The following is a 15,061-nucleotide window of genomic DNA, read 5'->3' as shown; positions in this document are numbered from 1 at the left end:
TGTGTAACTTTGTGTAGACAAAAACCTGTTCCCACATTTCCTACGTTTGTTCACGCTGGCTTTTAAAATAAAAATGATGCCTTGAGGAAGCTGCTGCCAAGTGCCTTTAGGCTGTCACCTTGGATTCATTCCATGTGAAGTAAGACCTCGTAACTGACTTAGGCTGATTTTTGTTTGTTGTTTGTGTGGTTTTGAGGTCCCACCTTAGTGTCAGGAAAGGGCTGGGGGATGGCGTTTATGAGAGGAGTTCCATTTCTCAAGTCAGTAGTAATCGTAGTAATCGTGATCTCTTATGAAGTGTGTGAGGAGTAATAGTCTTGATCTGTGTGAAATGAGAGGCAGTTCTGGATGTAGTCCAAGATGCTTTAAAGTGAAGTATTTAATTCTAACCTTTGTTTCCTTTGCAAGGAACATGTAGTGGTTGTTTGGATTCTTAATTTTTAGTATTAGGGTGGTATCAAGAGGACTGAACCTGCTCTAAAAAGAAGTGAAATAAGAAGAGGCAAATTAATGCAGGAGTTTGTCTGACACAAAAAAAGGGATGCCCTAATTTGGAGAAGTTAAAGTTAAGTTGTGGAGATGTGCAGTGAAAAGTGAGAATTCAGAATATAAGAAGAAAAAGTGGGGAAAACCAGAATGGAAATGGGAATACATGTTATTTTGTTAAGGTGACTCTTACAAGATATATATACCAAGTATTTAATATCTGATGGAGTATTGGTAGGCGAAACCTGGACAAGGAAGTCTCTAAATCTGGGAAAGGCCTTTGAAGAATGAAATAATTGGTTAGTTTGGCTAGGGTAGCCCCAAAGTGTTCTAATGCAGTCTGAACTAATTGGTAGTTTGTGAGCTTGATCTTTGTTCCAGTTGGGAGGAAGGACTGGCATTGAGTGAATTGTCTTTGGTATTACTTTGAACTGCTTCTGTGACTTGCTGGAGCTCTTCCAAGTTTCCTCCAGCGCATTTATTTATAAATACTGCATCATTTTTTCATACTCGATCTCCTCCTCTGAGACCCTGTGCATTCTTGCTATGAGATTTGGTGCCTCAACTTGGAATTAGTGGCAAGGCCAGGTTTGCAACTTGTGTAGTCTGGCACAAAACCCATTCTTCTCCTTTTGGATTAATTTTATTCTTCTCTTGCTCTCCCTGCCTGTCATGTCAGGCAGGAGAAGGGCACAAAAGCTTTCAGATGCAATGGATTGCTTAAACTCCAGCAGGGCCATACTGTTGTCCTTTTGGAAGACTTCTCAGTCTGCTTCCTTGCTGAAGCTGCTCCTCTGCCGTTCTTAGGAGCATCCTGGAAATTGGCTTTTCTGGCCAACCTTGTTTACTGTAGAAGCTTATACCCAGTCAACTGATATTCCAGTCCCATTAAAACCAGTCCTATCTGAAGTGCTTTTGGCAGCAAAGGCTCTCTGAGTGCTCCAGGGGCTGCTACTGAAGCTTTCCGTGTCTAATTCTGCCCTGTATTCTGGGATTAGGAAGCCATATGCAAGTGTGCATAGGTAAGCTGTAAAATATTGCAGTAAAGAGGAAATAGCTCATCATTTAAGGAAATTGCATTATTATATTGTTAATAATTTATTCATTAATGTGTAAATTGATCCTATATTATTATTCTCTCCAGGGGCAAACTGTTCTCTTCCTTTCTGTTCCAAAATATTTCTTTTTTTTTTTCCATACTGATGCACTGGTAAAATGGACAAGTTGGATCAGTACCCCTGTTACTCCTTTCCAAAAATACAAATTAATATTGGAAAAGCTTGATTTGTTTAGTGCTCATTACAGTTACTTAGTCTGGGATTGACAGTAGTTATACAGGGGAAATTATTTGGTATTAAAATCTGTAATCAATGTAAGTTCCTATTAAAAAAATACAGAGGATGAGTAAAGAAATAGATATAATTAGATATTCAATCCAGTTAATGTTTTTGATACCACAGTTATGAAGCAATACTTCTATATAGAAGTTGGAAGCCTGTTTGGGTGTGTGTAGGGGGATACAGTGTGGGTAAATGAAGGTGGTATAGAATGTAATGTTACCCCCTAAAGAGTTGCAGCTGAGCCAGTTACTAAGGATTAGGAGCAGGCCTGATGTTAACAGGCCACACCTGTAGCCAATAAGAACAAGTGGTATAAAAGAGTGGGTTGGTGGGTGCTGGAGTCAGTTGGCTGCTGTGAGGACAAGGAAGAATCAGTGCTTAGAGGAGCTGTCTGCAAGAAACATCAGGGAGGTATGAAACTCTGGCAATATGGAACCCTTGCAATGTAATGACATTAGAACTCTTGCACTATAATGACAACAGGTGTGGGCCATTGCCACTCCATCCTGTGCACAAGCATCATAGCATAGTGGCTTGTTTGCAGTTCTGCTCCTGCTGCTTGATTCTTCTTTGTCAGAAAACAGCAAGGAAGGAACCTCAGAAAACACTCTTATTTGCCTCATGGGGTAAGAATTGGAGCTGTGACATTAGTGGTGCAGATGAAGAGACTCTTTTGAATGTTCTTATGCAATGATGGTTGCTTTGGAAGGAAACTCAGGCAGATTTTTGGGATTTATAGGGTAGAGTAAGCATTTCTGTACAAAAGGGAAGTTTATTCCCAAGTTGTAAATACTGTGGTGACATGTTTGCTTTGTTTAAAACAAAGTGTTGGTATTATTCTAAGATCAACAGGAGATTTCTTTGTAAAACTGTTCAGTAAGATTTCCTTGTTACAAGATCGCTTTCAAGGCCATATGTAATTAACTTACAAAGGCCTCTTGATTTCCCTGTCAGCAATGCAGTAGTTTTACTATAAGAATTTGCTAATTCTTCTGTCCTTGCTGGAGGACAATCTTATTCTTATATTCTCTCTCGCCAGGATTTGGTTGTCCTGGATAAAAACTGGTACTTGGATCTTGCTCTACAATTGATCTGTTTTGTTGTGAGTGTGCTGCATAGGTGCATCCTCAGCCATAGAGATGAACTAAAAATATCCCAAATCCTTCAATACTGAAGATATGAAGTGTGCCTGTTGAGGATAAGCAGTGCTGGTGATTTCATCCATGCTGGGAGTCTTGGACTGGGAAATCCAGGTGTCCCCAGCTGTGTTTGTTAGAGTGGAAACCTGGTTAGGGTGGATGAGACCCCTGTTAAAGGCAGTAGTGGATTGCAGAATATGCACATTTCCACTTTCTTCAACAGTCACATCAAATATTCTGTAGAAAATACTGAAAGGGTTGTAAGTTAATGGGTGCACTGTCTGGAAGCATTAATCTGGTGAAATCACTTCCAGCCAGTGCAAACTTTGAAATAACCAAAACCAGGGGAGCACAGCCTGTAAAGACAGATTATGTAGTTTACAGAGGAAGAGGCTGGAAGGGAATGGACCTCCAGAAATACACTAACAGCTACAGCAAAGTGAGAGTAATTGGTTTTGTGTGTCTGGTAGTTGGGACAAGTACTAATGCTCTGAAGCTGGAGCTGGGGAAAAAAAAAAAAAACCAGTGTAAAGGGAAGACTGTTCCTGATAGTTTCAAAAGCCTTGGTGGGACAGATTACAATTGCAGTCTGTGTTTGTAGTCATGGTGTTAACACACATTCAAGTGGTTGTTTTGTTTAAAAAACATGTGATGAAAGCATTCAAATGTCTAGCTATAGCCTAGATTTATTGGCTAAGAATGTGCTGTGCATGAGCATTTTTGTTTTTATTCTGAAATGATGATGTCACTTTGGGCACGTGTTAAACTTTCACACTGAATTTTGAATTGGTGTTTGTTCAGTCTTGGGATTGTTTTATTTTGTTTGTTTGTTTTTTTTTTCTTTTTTTATGCTGCAATCTGCATTCTGAAAGATTTTACAAATGCATATTATTTCAGGATGGATTTACTAGCTTTCCAGTCGCAATTCATCAGGTACATTCTGTTGCATATTGTCTGTATTTTTGGTCTGCGTTTCCCCTCTATTAATGTGAATCTCTATGAAGTAAGAGGTTTCATTTTATGCCTATATGGCTGATAAGGTACTGGTCCTTGACTAAGTTTTCCTGTATCACGTGTAGTACACAAATCAGAACACCACTTGGTTTCTGGGCCAGGAAAGGGATTTTCCAAGTTAAAACTGAGGCAGCTGCTGGGCTGTATGTATTTGCAGTGGTATCAGAGCAGCTGTGTTTTGTGGTGTCTATTCAGTGGTTATTAAAGGCTGGAGCCAGTATAATGTAATTTACTGTCACCTTTAGGAATCTGCCTCCTTTGTGTGCTAGATGAAGTGTTTTCTTTGGGGAGCCAAATTTTATTTTCCTTTGTTCATCAGGTTACCAGGATTTTACAAGTAAATGCTCCTGCAGGGGAATTAATTTTGTCTTTTGGGAGTTAATGCTGTGTTTCTTAAAAATAATGTGTGTAGCAACGGCTGAACAGGCTGCCTGGAAAACAAATAATGAGAATTTTAGTGCTTTAGCACTCAAGAGTTGCTTTCTGTGACTGCTGGCAAAATTCTTGATGGAAGGTGAAGTCAGTTCACCTGAGTTGTAATGTTAACCTTGCTGTGATGTAATGTAGGGATAAAAGGGTTAGGCTTGAAATTTGGTATGATGCCTGAAGTGCCATTAGTAATTAAATCTGTGATGGAGTGTGAAAATATTCTTGTTGGGAGTAATAGATTTTTTTTTTTATTTGTTAATAAACCAGTTAACTGGGAGTGCAGGTTCTATGCTCTGACATTAATATTGATTAAACATATTATTTTTTAATAGGTCGAGAGGAGAAAATCCCCACAAGCATCATTTTGTTCTCATAAAGGATTATATACTAGTTTCAAAACAATTCTAGTGCATTCCCTAAGTGCATATTCAGGGTAGGATTTTATTGTAATCTTAAGTGTTTTATTTTATTATTACACTGATACCAATGTTCCTATGGAAAAAAAAACCAAAAAACCATTAAGGCTGCCTTCGGGAGGTTTTGTCCAAGTGGTTGAATTTTATAGCTCAATTTTAGTTGTCTAGTAAATGGAGGGTTGCTTTTGTTTTAATCAGTGGTCATCTGGAGGATAACCTCAAAATGGTTGTACTGGGCAGACAGACCAAAGAGACCTGTGTGTGATGAATGTTGAGACCTTTAGGAAAGAATATACAAAAATAGGGTACCTGTTGGGTGTGTGGGTGTAGCTAAATGCTGCACCAAAGCGCGTTGTGGTATTTTAGTACTTTTATTCTGCATATGCATGTGGTTTTTTTTCTCTCCATAATACTTTGTGATGGGAGAGGAAGAATTTGTTCCTTTTGTTTGTTTTGATGAACAAAACTTGCTTTTCAGTGAAGCCACTATTCCCATTACCACTCCTGCCCCTTGAGAAATGATGAATGCTTCCTGTGCAGGAGGAATTTCAGTATCACTTCCCAGGATTGCTCACCTTGGCTCTGTGCTTTGTCTGCACCATTTTCCTGTGTGCCCCCTCCCCGTTCTCCGAGCTTGAGTCCAGTTAAGCCCAGGCTCTCTCCATGCCCCTGGAATTCCATCGGGACAGGGCTGGCTGCTGCTCCACTTTTTTTTTTTTTTTTCCCCTGCCTCTGGGCTGATGCTTTTTGAAACCTGAAAAGGGTCTCCAGCCCTTTTCTGAGAGGCAGCACCTCATCCAAGCCTGATCCTTGGCTGCACTTCTGTTTCCTGTAAGAATCCTTTTCAATTAATGCACCCCCTTTCAATTGCTGTCTTGTATCTCCGGCACAGACTATTGTGGGTTTTCTCAGCAGCCCTCTTCAATCAAATTTCCCTGTCCTGAATAATTTTCTATCAAGTGGAAGTCATTCCTATGCACTTCACTTGCTTTTTCAGAGAGCTTATGAATATCTTGAGTATAATGAGTCTCATATTCTGCACATTGCTACCCCTACATACACAGGGCTCAGGTTTTGTTTCATTTCATTACTATGAGGCTTCTTTAAGAGATCTGAATGATGTACTTCAAAAAAAAAAAATTAAAAAACACATTTTTACAGATAACCAAGTCTGATTAATTTGATTCCATTACAATACATGTGCAAGGAGAGGCTTTCCCCTAGAGGTGACACCAGTTTTTTCACAGTATGCATTAAAATTTTTATTAATTATGTTCTTCTCTGAATACCTGATAATAATGTTCTTCTAAATACCTGATAACCACCCAATACAGAGGCAGAATTTGGAAAAGAGTGAAGAGCAGACAGGATCACCGCATTCTTCTGATAAAAATGTCAGCTTTTGTGCAAAGTGCAGCTATTATGTCATACTACTATTTTTTTCCTTATTTTCTTAGAGTAATTAAATAAATAGTAATTTACCCAGGTGGTTTTGCTGCAGTTCACTTACCAGGTCTCCAAAATAAAACTTCTGTAGTGACATTGCGTTGCAACACTTTAGAACTCTCTTGCCTATAAAGAAACTCTTCAATGCTTCTAAGGGGATCTTGGTTTTTCCAGTGAGAAAAATGTGGCTGGCTCTTTTACTGTGGTTTTGCCTGTCTTGAATGCTCTTTATGCCTCTTCAGATCAATCCTCTTGTTAAGATTCTAAGAGAATTTTGTCTGTTTGGAGCAAGCCTGTGTTCGATTTTTGTGCCATATGCCAGAGGCAATTTTTCTTGGCCTGATGAATTGTGGCTTTACATTTTTGCTTTCCGTACTTGGACCCGGTTCCACTTTCTGAAAGGTCTTTTTCCTTGTGGGTTTTATTTAGTGGCTTTTATGTTTTAAAGATTATGACTGGATAAGAGCTGTGTTTATCCAGCAGCTCCCCTGCTTTCCTTCTGCCAGCTGAAATAGAAAACTCCTGAATTTCTGGTAGATGGCAGCATTTACTGCCTGTTCTCCTGCCCATCCCAGCAGGAGCTGGATTCACTTGATTTGTGGGCAAGGGAGGGAGATTTTTGTCAGCTTTCTCCCAGACTTGGAGCAAGCAGAACCTTTTGGGACATGGTTTATGCTGGGCACCTTGGCTCCGGAGTGGATTTTCTTTTTTCATTTTCCTGACTGTGTTGAAGTTCTCAGAGGAGATGAGTAGCTCAGCCTCTGAGTAAGAGGTGATGCTTCTCTGTTGGACAAATCTAAATACTGGATGCAGTATGCACAGACTATAAATACATATATAGCGTACTACATTAAAGATCAATTATACTACATTAAAGATTAATTAAACTGAATTTGAACATTAAGACTAGGATTATTCTAGAAAGAAATCTGTCATTAATATTGCCTTGCTTCAATAGCAGAGGTGGTGTTGCTTCAATTATTCAGGTGGTATTTTCAGGCTTTCTTTCAAGCTCTCAGTGTTCCTTCCTCTTTGCAAAATTGCTACAAGAACACAGTTGATGTCAAGTCTAACATTTTACTTTGGCATAAACTTAGAAGTGGACTAAGAGGACAAAAAATGGGGTAGGATATGGAGTAAAATATAACAGGATACAAATGAGAATGACATGGGAAAATAGGTATGTCAAGGGTAAAGAGAATTGCAATATTTGGTGTTTTCATCCTTCCTTTAGGGAAAAAAAAATAGCATGCTTGGCTTCATTGGGTAACTGTGCTTTCAACCAGTTAGTGTATATATATCTAAAGGGGAGGGAAGTGTCAAAATATTTTTAAATGTTGCTTTTTATGTCCTTGAAATGATTGAATGTAGGGGAGGGAATGGAAATAGTCCACTGCATTATGGAAGTGTTGACTTTTGTGTCCAAACCAATTCAAGGAACATATTGAAAATGCAGTTAAAATCTGTTCATTGTGTTCTTCCTGTTAACAAAAACATTTGGATATTTTTTGCCAATCATATCAGACACTTAAAGATCATCAGAGTATAGATGGAAAATCTAAAGAATATTTAATTCAGTGACTGGTAAAGACATTAGCCTTTATGGAAGAACTTCATAATACCTGTGCTGTGAATGTTAAATAATGTGGCACTTTTCTAATGAAATCTCTCACTCGCTGCATTTTTGGGCTGTAAATCTGCTGGAACTGACCAAATCCTTGTCTGTCCTGAAGGCACTGGTGGGTTACAAGTATATCAGTGTGATTAAAACAAATCATTGATTCAGAGGGAGAAAGAGTGACTTTTGTAATGGTAAAAGATTTCAAAGGTAGAGTAATTGTGTTATTGCTGGGACCAGAAATGTGTGATTCTTTAATACATTCTTGCTCTCTTTCCTTCTCTCTCCTTTCTGTCCCAGCCCTGAGTAGATAGCCCAGAGGAAAAAAAGTTTCCCCAGGAAACTTACTCTTTTTATTTTCCACACTCTGAAGTTGAATTCTGTTCTTTGTATAAAAACTTAGGTAAAGGATTTGGGGGGATAAACAACAGCAGTCCTTTCTCAGCAGCTTTAATACTTGAGATGAAGCCTGAAACAAACAAACAAATGTGAGACTGTTTGGGGGGGTTTGAGGAATTTGGAGGGTTTGTTTTCTGAAGAAATTTACCTTGTGTCTCTTTTTACTTCTTACAAGGCTTTTGCCCAGGGTAATACCCATTTCTGTGGAAACCTTCCTGTTCTGGCTGTTCAAGCCAAATGCGCTTTTTTTTTGTATTTTGGAAGACTATTTGAGGCTCATTTTAATAAATGTAAACTCTCTTACATTATGAGCTTCATTTTTTTGTGGGACAGGCTAAATATTTAGATGGGATTTAGTTTTTATTTGGTGAGGTATTGTTAATTTATTTTTTTAAGTTGCATTTATGTATTACCTTACACTGCAGATCAAGTTACTCCTTTCACATGCTTCTGTGAATAAGCTATGTGTGTTCCACATTAAAATATTAATGCAGGATATATTTGACTCCTTGGCACAAGAATAAGATTTTCCAGGTGAAGTGACTTGAGGTTGCAAAAACCATGCCAAGTACCGCAGTGCCAAAGAAATCTAGTTTATGTGTAATTATTCTCAGATGTACTTCATACAATTAATAATTACATTGTACTTACCATCATGAATAAAACCTGTTTTTCTGACTGTTTAGGTTATGCATGCCTGAATCACTTAAATATGGGCTGTTCTGGGATACTGGTAAGAATTCTGGGGAAGGAAGTTGGCATCTAAATAGAATTTCTTAAAGGTTTTAAGAGTGAAAGGGAGTTTGGGAATGATTTTTAGAATGGACCTGTTACCTGTTGTGCTCATCCAAGAACAGGCATAAATATTCTGTATATAGTTCAAAAACAGCTGCTTTTGGGAGAGGATACCAGGGTAGTAGCCTGCTCATCTGTCTAAAGTTGCTTCCAAACTTTAAAACTTGGATGAAATATTTGGGAGTTAATGAAATCAAAAGCTTTGGCGGAAATGCGTGTTACAGGCAAGCATAAGTGCTGACACTTCATGTTTGTTTGAGTAGCTGTTACCAAGGCTTAAAAGAGCAGAAATGCTAGATATTGTTCTTAAAACAAAAATAGAGGGTTTGAAATTCATATCCAGAAGGAATAAATGTGATAATCACCAAAGGTAGCTTCTGTCTTCACGCTCAACAGGAAATTCAAATGCCTGTCAGTCAACTTGCACGAGTCATTTCTCAAGCACACAAAAATCTCAAACAGGTTGCCTAAAGAGATCAGAAAGAAAAGGAAAAATGTACTATGCCACAATGTAACACTAAAGAATCAAAATACCCCTGTTTGAAAGAAAAACAAGGCAGTCTGAAGTTCTTTAGTACATTCTTTTAGTGCATTTAGGACGTTCTTTATCACGTTTAAAATGCGAAGTGGTGGTGTAATTTTGATTGATCATACAATAATGGCACTGAAATATCTGTATGTGTGCAATTCAGATACTGGTGTTTCTAACAAGCTTTTGGGAGCATTTTTTATCTGAATGTGCTCTTTAGATGATTCTTATTTACATGGCTTGGCAGTGGAGTATGCAGTTATTGCTTGTGGGGATTGATTTTTTTTTTCCACACTTCCCATTATAAAGCCTAAAGGTAATTACAATTCTAAAATCTGGCAGCAGGTAAGTAAAGGATTTCTCTGAATATTGACCTCTTACCAGCTATTAAAAAAAAAAAAAAAAGACCCAAAAAACCCCCAAAAAACAACCCAGGAAACAAAGTAACAAAAACCGGCACAAACAAGCCCTGCAGCTCCTACATTTAAGAGAAATTATTTAGTCATACACTGAATAATACTAGCCAGAATTTCTTTCAAAATATGGGAGTATTTTGCTTTAAATACATTTAATAGCAACAGTTGTTTCAAAACTTACAGCAGAATTAGCTTTTTTAATACTGCTCTTAGATTATTTTGATGTTTTGGTGCAATAAGAACGCTGGGAGTACCTTATTCAGGTTGATTTAATCTTTAAAAAAAAATTAGTCTGAACACACCTTGTGTCAGATAGAGGGATTAGGGTTTTAGCACATTAATTGAAACTTACTTTTTGGAAAAACACTTTTTTCTTTGTCTGTCAAACTTCCAGTTCTGAACAAATTGCTGAATTTCAGACCCTGAGTGGGGAGTGTTTGAGTGTGGAGTTCTGAACAGGGGTTGTGGTTTTTTTGTTTGCTTTACACATGTTAATGAATTATTCAAAAGAGGGGGAAGATGTCAATGAATCTTCAAGGCCTGCTGTGCAAACCCTGTAAATCCCAGCAGGTCCTGATGGGCTGTGGTGTGACTTCCTTGGAGCTGGAAGCTGCAGGTGTGTGCCTCAGGAGCTGCCCTGCTGGACAGATAAAAACTCCATTAATACTCAATTAATAACCCTCAGTTAATATTTGGGGCTTAGTTCACACTGCTGTCTCATTAGCCCTTGCACGTACAAGATTTGGCAGGTGTCAACACCTGTAAGGCACCCTTTGCTAAGGAAATAAAACAAATTCTTGTTTTTCTCCAGTGGCGGGATGCTGCCAGCCTATTTCAGCTCTGTTGGCATGGCTCGGAGAGAACGAGGATTCATTTTGCTAATACTGTAATTATAGTCTTAGCAGCTAAGGATTTACCAAGAAAGAGTATTAATCCATAATTAATGCACTTTCATAATTATTCTGCAATACTGCATGTTTATATACAGAGTAAATTAGATTATTGTTTCAAGGCTTTTCAGATATAATTTGATGTATTAGAAGTGCAGCATAGGATATTGCATGGGGATCTGTAGCTCTACATAAATTGTTTAAAAGCACTTAAAACAGCAGAGATTTTTTTTAGATGGAGGAATTAATGTGATAAAAATGTTAAACTTTTGCTTGTGTGGAGATGGTTTCCTGAGAATTTTATAGCTACACATGACAGAAAGATGGTCCAGAAGGGTTTGCTGTGTGCATGGTTGAATTCTGTACGTCAAACAAACATGGGCACTTTTAGAAAATGTCTACAAAACCATTGACTGTAAAACTGCACATTGCAAACTCCTGTGTGTATTTTTGTATTGCAAACTTCACTGCAGTAGACAGAGTTGCTGTTGGGCGGAGAAACTTGTAGACAAGTTGGAGCAACCACATTTACAGGTTGTGTCCATTTATGTTGTTCGCACTCTGATGGTGTGCCTGAACTTGCACTGTACAAGCTTCTGTTTCTCAGATTGTGTTACTGAAAGTAATTCAGTCTTTTTATCTAATTTTCTTCATTTTCAGTTTGGACCAAAGCCAGTTTGTCATCTTTTCTTATTTTATTTGAGTTTTTGCAATTGTTTAGGGGTTTTTTTGTGAGTTTCAAGCAGTTTGCTTTAAAATCTTGGGTCACAAATGGCTTAAAAGGTGCAGAATCAGCAGCAGTTTTGAAACACAAGCAAATTTTGATTTATTCTTCTCATCTCCACAGCAGAGGATTAAAGTAATCATGTTCTCATGTAATAATCAGTGTAGAATAAAACATTTGATCTTTCTTTTATTTTTATGCTTTTCAAGTAGGATGTCAAAACATTTTTTTTTTAATTTTCACTTTCAATGCTGCTTTGTGACTGTTTGTATTTTAGTTTGTGTGTGTATATTTCTAACTAATACCTTAGCCTTAAGAAAAGCCCATCAGAGGCTGCTTGAAAGAAAAAATGAAGCTGTGAATGAATTGCCTCTGGCTTGCATTGAAGGCACACATTTTGCCTGTCTTGCTCATTAATTTTTTTCTTTTCTTTTTGGACTAAGTGGGTTTTTGTAATTTGGTTTCAGCATGTAATATACCATGTACTTTGCCTCTCAAATTTCCCTTGATTTTTCTTAAGTTCTTTGGATGATAATGAGTATTTTACTTATAGGAGGTCAAAGCTCCAGTATTTACTTTTCTGTTCTTAAAGGTACTGTAAATACACCTGACTGCAGGTCAGTGTTAGTAATTTTAAAGATGGATATTCTAAGAAAATACAATCACCTTGCAAAATATTCTTGGTGTATACTACCTTAAAAAAATTTGGACTGGAGGATTCAAAACTGAGGAGACTTTTGTTAGTCATGTAAATCCAATTGAATTGTAGATTTTCTTGTGGTTTTGCTTTTAGTTTATTTCCTGTGAATCATGTTAGAATAGTATCCTGAGAATAAATTGTGTACTTTTTGAAGGACATAAAATATTGGAGTGCTAATGAAACTTTATCCCTGGGCTGTTGTCCTGAAAACAGAAGTCAATTAAAAAAGCATTTCAAGTGTTGCTCTCTCCAGTTTTTATTGATGTATGAAGGCTTCCTCCTATTGAGAAGAGTATGAAGCTCATTATATCAGTTAAATCTATTTTAACAAAAGAGCCAGAATATGATGATTTTCATCTGTGCTGGTTTTATTTGAGCTGTCACTGTGATTAGATTTGCTTTCAGCAGCTTTAGGAGGTTGCTGTCTGACGTGGACGTCTTGGGGAGGGCAGTGCTGAGCTGGTGGCAGCTTGGACAGAAGGAAAGCCTGTGCTATTAGGGGCTAATCCACCCTACTGCATCCAGTGATTCAGCTGACAGCAAAATTAAACAGCTACACCCTGGCTGGTGAATTTTGTTGTCCAAGTGTAATAAATAGTACCCCTGTTTCTGCGTCTGTCTGTGGAAAACCCCTGACAAGGACTCATATCAAAGAATCTGTTGGAAATTTATAATTACAGACCTGTGTTGTGTAGGGAAGTTCAACTGCAAATTAGTTGTGGATCATTCAGGGTTTCATTATCCTGTTCACTGGTTTCATAATCTTTCAGTGTCTGTGGCTTGAGAATTACTCTGCTCTCCCTCCCACAATCCATGCTGCATCAATTCCCAAGGAAATAGGGAACAGTGGGTAAAGCTCTGGCCTGCTAGAGGGGGATGTTCATGTTTGGCAAGCTTGTGCAGTCTGAAGTGAAAATCAACTGTGTGCCACAAGTGGGTGGATCAGGCCCTACCTCATTGAAAAGGTGAAGAAGTCAGGAGAATACAAAAAACTGCTAGAAGTTAGCTTTAAATTTGAAAAGAGAAGACCCTAGTTTCTAATAAATTGATGCAGTATCATCATTCCTACTGGGCTTCTCTGTAGCTGAGAAAAGCAGCCAATGTAGGAGAAATTACCTGCAGCAGTTGGACATGTGCTGTCTTCATGCATTCTTGAACCTTGTATTCTCTGGGGTTTGCTGCCTTTGCCAGAAACAGAGATTGCTAGAGGTGAGGATTTGTTTCAGAGGTGTTTTGGAGAACCTGCTGTCTGTGGTTCAGTGCCTTCATATCTTTGTATTTAACTGCACCTGGTGGGTTTCTGTATTCACCCTGACCCCACACCAGCTCTCCACGAGCTGTTTCAAGGGTTAACCAAAGCTCTGTGTTGTTTCATAGCCTCACACAAAACTTGCTGTGAGTTCTCTGAGATGGCCAGTCTGTCAAACAGTACCTGTTACAATGCTAACGTTGTGTTCCATGCTAGAAATGGCCATCTCAAAGCCCTCTGAATATTGTGGAATGGTTTGGGTTGGAAGGGGTTTTAAAGACACCTTCCACAAGACCAGGTTGTTCAAAGCTCTGTCCAACCTGCCCTTGAACACTTCCATGGGTGGGATGTCCAAAGCTTCTCTTGGCTAACTTATTCCAGTGTCTCATCACCCTATAGTGAAGCATTCTTTCCAATATCTCATGTAACTCCACACTCTTTCAGTTGGCAGTCTTGTCTTGTCTTATGTAAAATGCAGAGGGTTTTTTTCATTTTTACCATGTTACACTGCCACTGTAAAATGTCATTTGCTATTTTACTGCCTGTGTTTCTAATCCTGTGCAACTCCTTCAACTGGGCCTTTCTTCTGAATGGCACCCTTGGTTCTGGGAATAGTGATAAAGTTTAATTTCTGTGTTCCCTCCCTCTTTGAAATCAGGGTGAAGAGTTTGTGAGCTCAAGTCCCTGCAGAGTCATTCATTTGTGTCCTTACATTGTTGTGAGCCCATTGCCATCTCTTAAGCTTAGCTCCTTTCAGTGACCTTATAGGGTACTTTAAGAAAAAACAGATTTTCTGTCAGCTGAGAGGTGTGTTAGATTCTTTCTGGGGTTTTATTTGGGTTTTATTAATTTGTTTGTTCACTTGTTTGGTTTATGTTTTTTGTTGTTGTTGTTTTACCTGATAGTTCTCTGAGCTATGGCACTCATTTTCAAGCTGTTGTGAATGTTTTTATTTATTTTTTAGTTTTTCTTTTGGTTGAAAAGTTTTCTGATTGTGACGTTTGAAAGTTGAGCTGTGTTAGGTTTGAGATATGGGCCTGTCTCTCCTTTTTGCTGTCTACACATTTGCAAGTGATTCCTCGCAGCCTGCCATTTTTTGACCTGTGAGTTTTTGTTGAACTTTTTCATATTCCATTTTCTATTTGAGCACTTGGAGAATTTTTCTTTATTTCAGTAAACTTCTCTTACTTTGCTACTTAGTGATGCTGAACTGTATTTTGCTTTAATTAATTTTGATTGTTATTCGTATTTCCCTTGCAGTACATGACTTTTTCTCAAATACAGAAGAGTTTTTCCTCCACTCTTTCACTACAAGCATTTAATCAACTTGATTTTTGCATATTGAGAGACTTGGGAGATGAGGCAGAGATCTTGTGCTGGTTCAGATTGGTTCATGGTTGTAATTCTGCTCTGGCTACACAGTCAGCAAGTTGTCAGAATAGCATGTTCTTCTAAGTAGTTAATTTTAAAT

General features: G+C 38.2%; 1 protein-coding gene across 8 annotated transcripts in view; it reads left to right on the top strand.

Moving 5' to 3' along the window:
• The window catches only part of PLEKHA5 (pleckstrin homology domain containing A5), a 156,726-nt gene that overhangs the window by 39,793 nt on the left and 101,872 nt on the right, over window positions 1–15,061 (top strand). Inside the window, exon 1 of one of the 8 annotated variants that reach the window (XM_058806054.1) lies at window positions 2,181–2,237. The exons of the other annotated variants lie outside the window; for them this stretch is intronic. The gene's annotated coding sequence lies outside the window, so the exon portion shown is untranslated. Of the gene's footprint in view, window positions 1–2,180; window positions 2,238–15,061 lie in introns of those variants that run through there. 8 annotated transcript variants of the gene reach the window in all.

The sequence above is a fragment of the Ammospiza caudacuta genome, chromosome 5 (assembly GCF_027887145.1).
Source record: "Ammospiza caudacuta isolate bAmmCau1 chromosome 5, bAmmCau1.pri, whole genome shotgun sequence".
Taxonomy (NCBI): domain Eukaryota; kingdom Metazoa; phylum Chordata; class Aves; order Passeriformes; family Passerellidae; genus Ammospiza; species Ammospiza caudacuta.
This window is presented reverse-complemented; position numbering and strand designations above follow the sequence as displayed.